This window comes from Vulpes vulpes, chromosome 16 (genome assembly GCF_048418805.1).
Source record: "Vulpes vulpes isolate BD-2025 chromosome 16, VulVul3, whole genome shotgun sequence".
NCBI lineage: Eukaryota > Metazoa > Chordata > Mammalia > Carnivora > Canidae > Vulpes > Vulpes vulpes.
The window spans coordinates 66,841,395-66,851,236 of NC_132795.1; the positions used below are offsets into that span (position 1 = coordinate 66,841,395).

General features: G+C 36.9%; 1 protein-coding gene across 2 annotated transcripts in view; it reads right to left on the reverse strand.

Moving 5' to 3' along the window:
* The window catches only part of MRPS9 (mitochondrial ribosomal protein S9), a 62,480-nt gene that overhangs the window by 51,670 nt on the left and 968 nt on the right, over positions 1-9,842 (reverse strand). The window lies entirely within an intron of this gene.

Genomic DNA, 9,842 nt, shown 5'->3' on the forward strand with positions numbered 1-9,842 from the left:
ATCCTTATCTAATGCAAATATCCACATTTCATACTGATTGGTCAATGTCAACTACTTGTGATATTTGACACACAGGCAATGAAGAGATGACACTCCCTTTGAAAAGCAGTAAATGCCCTTGCAGACAGACAGCAAGCAGAGGACAAAGGAGAAAAGAGGCATGTACTGGAGAATAGCACACTTAGGCTATAGGTAGTCATCTTGCTTTAGGGTACAAATACAGCTCATCTTTCAAGGCTTTAAAATAACAGTTTAGCTTAGCTTGAGACTATTTTAAGCTGATGCAGTGAAGAAACTGCTTCACTAAGCACTGACAAGCTTTATCATTAATTTGGTTCAATACACTAACTTACAGAAATAAGGGCTTTCCCATCCTTCTAAATTATCAGTAATGATATCACTTGCCGCTGTTGATCCTCCTATGCTATAGCACTAGGAATTTCCTCCCAAGGCATAAATAGTTCACCTGCAATAAAAGGTGCTAAGGAACCAGAAAAATGTTTTCAAATGACTACTTAGCCACATTCAGTAGATAGATATAACTAGAATAGATATTCTTGGTCCTGGTTTTTCTCAAAATCTTAATCTGTGGTTCTCGACCATTATCCCAGCCTCAATAACGTTAAGCACTCTTAAGCACTTCAGACCTTAACTATAATTTTTAGTAACTCCCTCACTTACCTCTTCATCAACAAACAAACCTCTCTCGCACATACCACCACCACCATGATCCCTCACTCAGCCATTCCCTAACCCTTTGAGAATCAGAGATTCAAATAACTATAATAATTTGTCACTGTAATTACAATAAAAAGTAAAAGAAAAAATACAGGACAAATATTACAATGCTCTATTAATAGTAAAAATTATGTTCTTAAACTCTCACAAATCAAAATAGTGGTAAAATTATTTCTTGCAATTCCTTAATGAGTAAAATAAGGCAATTTAAAATCCCATGAAACTTTATAGTTTATTTTTCCTTGGGGAGCACAAAGGAGTTTCTCTCTTCATATTATTAATCAAGAATCTTAAGATGTTTTTATAAAGATACAGTGTCACTATCAATGAGTAAAAACATGACCCAAACTTGTTTACGTATAGCCTCTTTGTACACTCCTACCCCACAGTTAGTGCCAACAGCATCAAATCCTTGACTCAGAAGTTTTTCCATCTTGTTTTTACTTTTCCCAGGGTTCTGCTTCTGTGTGTTTCAATGATTTCATGTTTTCTTTGAACACTGGAAGATGCTGCTTCCTGTATTCAAAATGAAGAGAAAATACTGATCTGCCCCAAGAATCATGGCAAAGGTATGGATTTGGAGAAAGTAGCTGTCACGCAATAGAGGTTGATTTTCCCCAATGTTCCACTGCCAAAAGGATGATTACACTGCAGGTTTTCTAAGACACGTGACAAAATGTTTTTGTCCATAACCAAAACGATTTGTAATACAGGTGACCCCACTACACTTGCCACCAACCACCAATCACAGACCTCAGGAGAAATGAGTCTCCCAGTGAATATGAGACTTCCATTCACTGAAGTAATGAGTTCTAAAGGAACAGTAAGATAGGGAAGAAAGTGATGAGTTCAATTTGGGGCATGACAAGTTTGAGATGTTTGATGGGCATCTCCAGAGAGATAGGTGTCCTGGAGGCAGATGGCTCTGTGGGTATGTACACAGGAGAGATCTGAGCTAGAGATGCCGTCTGTTAATAATCAGCATGGGACATGACATGACACCATCAAAGTAGGGGGAATGGCAGGCATTAGTGTTAGGATAAGAAACATCTATTTTACTATGCAAAGAAACAACATAGTTTGTGAGGGAAAACAGACGGAAAGGTAAGATTACTTATGTCTTATGGCCATTATTTTTATGAAACAGGACATGAAATGGGTCTGCAGAGTAAGAGGTGACAGGTTTGATGAACTGAATACTTCATGTTCAAAAAGCAATGATACAGTGGCTATAAAGTAGACAGTAAAATTAAAGAAAGAATATTAGAAAAAAAATCTTAAGCACTCCTTTATACTGGATGTGAGCCAGAAAAAAATACCAAAGAAACAGTTATGAATCTATATCCATACAACAGCTTTAATCTTAATTATCTTTTCATTTCTTGTATTTTTCCTTTGTATGTTTCAGTGGTATATCCAATGTACTCATTAGCTGAAGAGAGTTCTATCTTAAGGCAGATTGTACCCTTCAAATTATAAAGTGTTGTACTCCTAGGCAATACTTTTACCTTGAATTTCATTCTGTTGGATCGTAATATTGCAACCCTTTCAGACTTCCATTTGTCTTTCCCTGGAATATCACTGACCATATTTTTCATTTAAATTTTAAATCACTTTAGGTTTTGCTTTTTGGGCCAATCTGAGTTTTTTACAAATATGAGAATACCTTATTTAAATGGATTTAATAGATATTGTCACATTTTCCATCTTATTTTATTTTTGTATGCTTCCATTCCTGTTTTCTTTCTTTTGCTAAATGGTCTGCAGTTTTTTTATATTTGTCTTTTGATCCAGCAATTTGGACATCACACAGCCTTTTATTTTAGTAGTGATTACCTATATGTCTCCAAATAAAATGCTTAGATTATTTCTCCTATCAACCTCAGAAAGTAATACTCACCAACTCTCACCTACTTACTATTCTCTTCTCCGACCACAGAGGTGATCTGGTTTCCTGTCCTCTATCTCCGTTCTCTCAGTCTTATTTATCCCTTTGTTCTGCATTATGAATGATGTTTAAATCTTTACTCCTGGGGGTTTTTTTTGTTTGTTTGTTTTCTGCAGTGTCAATTCTGCAGCCACTCCGAATTTTTAGCTTTTTCAATCACTGGTCTATCTCCAAATATCTTCCCTTAACCGTTTTTTCAATCATATTTTCTTGTCTTATCTCCTATTTCATATAGCTCTCCCTTACCCTATCTTTTAAGAATGTCCTTGACAGTGTGAAGCAGTTATAGTAAAATAATTCTTCCATTTTGTTGAGTAAAAATTCCTTTGTGTTTTCTTCATCTCTCTTTCCCACAGTTCCTTTTCTTCTTTTGTTCTGACAACATTTTAGTATTACCTCAAGCAAAAGAGTTGATTATTAGCTTGAAGATTCATTTCTTCACTTGAATTAAAATTATCTTGTGTCTAGATTCTTAAGACTCTGTGACATGTGGCAGCTTTCTTAGTTTTAACATAAATGATGCTTTAAAAACTAAAATTTTTTATTGTTCATTTAGAAAGGGCTTTTCTAAAAAGTCCACACTTTGCTATTTTTCAATCTCCTTAGGATCTTTTCAAAGACATTTGTATACACTGCCTAAGAATGTGACATTCTGGAATTCATATTTATTCTAAAACCATCACAGCATCAGTACCAGACTACTGAATATATTTATAAATATTCTAAATTATTCCAGCAGTGATTCACACAAAAATATTTACATTCAATAGAGTCCATTATTCATTAGCACAATCCATTAAGTAAGATAAGGCTGAATGTGAATCGACTAGATCTTTAGCTATGAACAGCTAGAATTCCTGGAGAGAACATGCTTCACTACTGTTAAGTACAAATCCCCAACAAATTTTTCTACAGGTTCTGTTTCCAACTGAAAAGCTATGACAGAGAATTTTCCTCACACTTTGTTTTTATGGACTGGTATAGATACAACTTGACAGATTTGTTTCTTTTTTAAGATAATCAGTGGGTCAGACAACTATAATTTCAATCAAGCCGGTTGCCAAAGAAGCAGACACATCCTGACAGAGCAGTGATGTCCCAAATCTGGCCAAATGCCAGTGCCACACACTACTTTAATGATATTACGAGTATTCAGGAGTTTCCTTTTTGTTCAATTGGATAAAAATGGAACAAAGGAGAAGCTGCTGCTAATCTGAATAGAAAAGGCAAAAGAAAAAATACTTGGAGGATTCAAAGAAAAGGTAAAGACTAAAGTCATATTAGAGAAAACATGGATAGAAAGAAACATTAGAAGGACACCGAGAGAGAGAGGACAGTAAGTTTTTTTGAATGAGTTTATATTTTTATCAACTAGAGATCTCTGGATGCAAGCAAAAGAATATGACTTTGCTTAAGCAAAAGAGACATTTCTTAGAAGAGTAACAGGGGCCCAGGACTATACTTGAAGCAGGGAGCTAAGAAGCAGGAACTCCAATGAGCCACGGCATGTGCAATGAAGTCTATGGCCATTAAGATAAAATGGTATTCCAACTGTCATTAGCTTTCTGCTCAAGATCTCAGGGGAGGGACTATCTAATGGGGCTACTTTGGGTCAGATGCCCCAGATTATAGTCCTTCTAGATTGTATCCAGTGGTGAAGAACTCATCCCTCCTGAGAAAGCAGCAGTGCCCTGGTGAAAGGGAAGTGGACACCAGGTTAAACAAACATGGAAATCTACTACACTACTTGAACAAAATTCACGATTTATATTCTTTCCACAAACTTATAAATTTAGAGCCTTAACACACTTACAAATCAAATAAAATATATGGGTTTTGTCTGAATCGTGCTTTAGACAAACTATAAAAAATTATTGCTAACACAACCAGGGAAATTTGAACCTGGATGGAATAAGTAGCAGATACATTAAGAAATTATTGTTCATTCTGCCAGATACATGCATAGTGGCATGGAAGCCTTTTTTTTTTTTTTTTTAAGATTTTACTTATTTATTTGAGAGCAAGAAAACATACGCAGGCAGTAGTGGGAGAGGGAGAGGGAGAGGGAGAAGCAGACTTTCTGATTAAGCAGGGAGCCCTACATGGCGCCTGATCCCAGAACCCTGAGATCATGACTTGACCCACAGGCAAGGAGCGACACTTAACTGACTGAGCCACCCAGGCACCCCCATGTTTTTGTTTTTCTTTTTTTCTATTTTTAAAAGTGACTTGGTGGCACCCGGGTGGCTCAGTGGTTGAGTGTCTGCCTTTGGCTCAGGTCGTGATCCCGGGGTCCTGGGACTGAGTCCCTCATCGGGCTCCCTGCAAGGAGCCAGCTTCTCCCTCTGCCTGTGTCTTTGCCTCCCTCTCCCTCATGAATAAATAATTTTTAGAAACAAAAAATCTACTTGTTAGAGATACACATTCAAGTATATATACAAATAATATAATGGAAAGCCTGAGATTTACATAAAAGCTTCTAGAAAAAAAAAAGGTAGGGAGACAGATGAAACAGAATTCAGAAAACAGTAATAATTATTGAAGCCTGCTGACATATACAGGGAGTTCATTACAGTATTCTATTTTTGTAAATGCTTGAACATGCTTTATTTTTCATAAAATTCCAAAAAGTAAACTATTTTACAAGTTAATTTAACAAAATTTAAGCAATTACTATGAGCCAGGCTATCTCCTGAGTTTTGACAGAAATAACGGTCAAGCAGAAGTGACTGATGTTAAAATGAGAACGTTGCCACAGTGAGAGAAGGAAGTATGAAACATGGTCAAAATGCAGTTTTCTTAAGTTACTAATCTATCTGGCAAAAAGGAGCATGGCAGGTGCTCACACACATGTGCATACACAACATGTACACACACATATATCCCTACACGTAAGAACTCTTCACATGTTTAATTCAGGAAATGATCAGTGAGCATCTAGGAGGTGTCTGTGGGTCCTGTAATAGGCATCAGAGTAGGGATACAAAAGTTATGCTATTTTTCTCAAGAGGTTTACAAACCAACTGTAAGGGAAAGACCTAAACACACAAGTCACTTAAGTAATAAAAAAAGAACATAGTTGCAGGCAGCTTACAGGATGGTTCCCATGATTCTACCAGTTGGTATTCATCCTGTTGTTCAATCTCCTCCCCTTGAATGTGGGCTTCTGCAAATTGCTTGAGAAACTTGCTTCCCACTAATAGAATACTACTAAAGTGATAGAATGTCACCACTCAGATTAAGTTATAAAAAGATTGTCTTCCCTCTTGCCCCTCCCCCTTGATCAACCTGATAGAAGCCAGATGTGGTGAGGTGTCCTACAGAGGCCCATGTGACAAGAACAGAGGGTGGCCTCCAGCCAACAGCCAGTCCAATAACCTGCTAACACCCACATGAGCGAACTGAGAGATAGATTTCCACCCTCCAGCCTTGAGATGACAGGAGCCACAGCCACCACCTGGACTACTAAATTATGGGAGGCCCGAAGGGAAAACCCAGTAAAGCTGTGCCTACAAACCCGACCTGCAGAAACCATGAGATAACAAATGTCTGCTGTTTTAAGCTGCTAAGTTTGGGGGTGCAGCAATAAGTAACTAATTAATTCATCATCCTAATTACAACAATGAAGATTAGTACAAGTAGATTTAGATCCGTCCTTAAAAGGATGGATTTCAAAAGAAACAACTTATCCCATCAAAAAGGTTTTCATTTCCATTGCTAATCAAATGGGTTTTTTTAAAAAATCAAGTTATCTGGAGGAAAACATAATGAATTTACAGAGCTAAATACAGCATTCGATACATATGCAAGTCAATTTTTAATTTCAAAGAGTTTTTAAGCAATTTATCAATAAAGTTTATTTAGACCCTACTATAAACCAACTGGATGTCATGATAAATATACGATATTATAATCCCTAGGAGCCCGTTAAGATGAAAGAAGAATAGATACTTAAGACAAAAACAACACTGTTTTTACAATAAAATCAAAATATACAAGGGCCAACCCACCAAACGCCATTGAGCATTCTTCGGCAAACAGACCAATTCAATAAGGGGTGTACTGACTCAATAAAAATGTAAAGTTTAAGCACTGGGTGTTTAATAGAAAATAAAATTAAGAGGACATATCATTGATATTTGGTAATTCTAGCTTTCAAAATAGAAAATTCGTCTACTGTTTTTCCTTAATATAAGCCATAGGGGCTCAGTGGGTACAGCATGCAACTCTTGATCTCAAGGACTTAGGTTCAAGCCCCCACTGGGTATAGAGATTACTTAAAAATATCTTAAAAAAAAAAAAAATATATATATATATATATATATATATTGGGGTGCTTGGATGTCACAGTCAGTTAAGCATCTGACTCTTGGTTTCAGCTCAGGTTACAAGCTCAGGGTCCTAGGATCCAACCCCAAGCAGGGCTCCATGTTCAACGGGGAGTCTACTTGAGGATTCTCTCTCCCTCTCCCTCTGTACCTCCCCATTAGCATGCACATGCACTCCTCTCTCTATATATAAAATAAATAAATCTTTCTTAAGAAGTCATAAGTATTTCAGAAAGCTAAATTAGCATTCTTACATTATATTGATAGAGGATTTAAGAATCCATGGGTAACCTTTGTAGTATACCATGACTGTCAACTGCTTATAATAATGCCAGTGCGATTTTCATTAGTGAAAGATTAAAAAAAAAAAAAAAAAAAAAGCATGTACCTTAGTATAGCAACACAGACCATAATCTGGGTCCCATCAAACTTTCCTACCTCTCACCATTCTTGCAATAATTATTATACCAATTATAACTGCTATAACCAATTAGTCGTTGCCAGATCAACTGACTGTATCTTTGTCCCTTCTGTATTTATTATATCTTCCTAGAACAGAATATCTTTCTTTTTTTATCTAACTCCTAATTGCTCCAGAAAACTCTATCATCTCCTTGGAGAAGAGGCCCACCCCACCACTCTACCCATTTCAACTCAATTGAATTAGGCACTGCACTTTTGTGCTCTTCTGTATTCACCTCTGTAAACCTTAAGATAAACTGTGAATAGGTAGGTACTTGATATTCAGGGGTTTATAATCTGAAGTTCCGCCATTCACAAGTAAGAGTCCCTCCTCTATCCCAAATTTGGTACACTTAGATATTTGCAATTGTAGAGGCATTAATATGAAACATATATACCACAAGATTGGTACACGAGAGGGAGTCTGTTAGTGAGGGTCCCAACTGGGCACAAAAGAGTCACAATTTTTAGCAAAACTTGTTTCTTTTTCCTTGTGGCATCAGTGTTTCTCAAGCTTTTTTGACTGTGATCCACAGTAATAGGTACTATTTGTATCACAACCTAGGACACACTCATATGTATAAACAAAATGCAAAAAAATCTTGTACAAGATGGATTTATTATTATTATATTGTTTTATGAAACACGGCCCTTAAGAAAATGTAACTGGTTTTTTTTTTTTTTTTTTTCTGAGAGACAGAGGATAGTATGTGCAAGTGTGCAGGAGGGGGGACAGAGAGGGAGACAGAATTCCAAGCAGGCTCCACCCACAGTGCAGAGTCCCAGGCCGGGCTTGCTCTCACCTACCCTGAGATCAAGATGTGAGACCAAATCAAGATCCGGAAGCCCAACCAACTGAGCCACCTACATGGCCTGAGAAAAATGTAACTACTAATGTTAGAGATGGGATATGCAGAAGTATTAATACTTAAGACAGACAAACTCTGTGCCAGAAAAAAGCTTTATAAATGTCTTTAACCATATATGTGGTAATAGTAAGGGTCTGACGGGGGTCAGTTAAATCTTTCAGTTATATCTTAGTTGTACTTCATATGGTAAAACATAGGCTGTTACAATACTAAGGAATTTAGGGATGCAGCAGTTTCAGGATCATCCCTGGAGAGGGTAAGGGTCAATACTGTCTGGTAATTATTTGATAATGATTTGTTTACTTCACAGTGCCTGACTCAAGTAAAGTGCTCAGTAAACATTTGCCATATGGAGGGGGAAAAAAGCTTTATTTCAAGTCGGGGAGATGAAAATTGAAGAAGCAAGGAGGAATCACTGTTTACCATCTTATTGAAAAAAATATCTAATGCTAGTTGAAAAGGGGGCACTTTCATACATCAATGATGGAGCGTGATTGCCACAGCCTTCCTGGAAAGCTATGTGGAAATATCTATTAAAATGTAAGATGTACACACACTTTGCAGCAATAAACTCACAACTTTCCTACAGAAATAAAAGCAATGTAAGTACCTAAGAGTTATTACAGGATGTTTACTAAACATTTTATTAATGGTTAGAAAATGGAAACAAAATAATGGCCATCAACTATTAGCACTGACACAGATGCGTGCTTATGATAAAAAGAACATAAAGACAGAGAAGGATACATAGATTCTGGAGGTTGAGAGAGGGAGAGAAAATTAGTAGCCCCTTCCCCCATACATACACACAGTGTCAGCAATTAAAACATTCCATACGCTATAGCTAACTAAGCATATATAGGGAAAATATACTCAAAAGAGATGCATGAAAAAAATAAAAACTTCCAACATATTCTGTAATAAAAAAGTAGTAAAGAGCACTTGGATACCTCAGTCATTTAAACATCTGACTCTTGGTTTCAGCTCAGGTCATGATCTCAGGATCCTGGGAATGAGCCCTGAGTAGGGCTCCCCACTGAGCCAGGAGTATGCTTAGGCTTCCGCTTCTCCTTCTACCTTTGCCTCTCCCCATGCTTGTGCACTTGCGCACACACTCTCTCTCTCTCTCACAAATAAACAAATAAAATCTTAAAAAAAAAAAAAAGAATGAAAAATAAGTGATGGATAAAAGAATAGATGGACTGGTCGATTTAGGTTAAAATATAAAAAAAGATGTTTAAAAATATGCAGTATTCCTTTTTTCAATAGTTTTTATATCATAATATTTGGCCTCTATACAATATTTGGTACTTGTTTATCACTTTGCCTACTTAAAACAGTCACTTGTTTTCCATGACACCACACTGGTTTCCCCCGTTCCTTTGGCAGTTCATTCTCAATCTCTGGGAGGCTCTTCTTCGCCGTTGTCCTTCAGGGGCCTGTCCCTCTACTTATTCCAATTCGGTACACCATCATTAGGTGTTTGAATTCACTTCC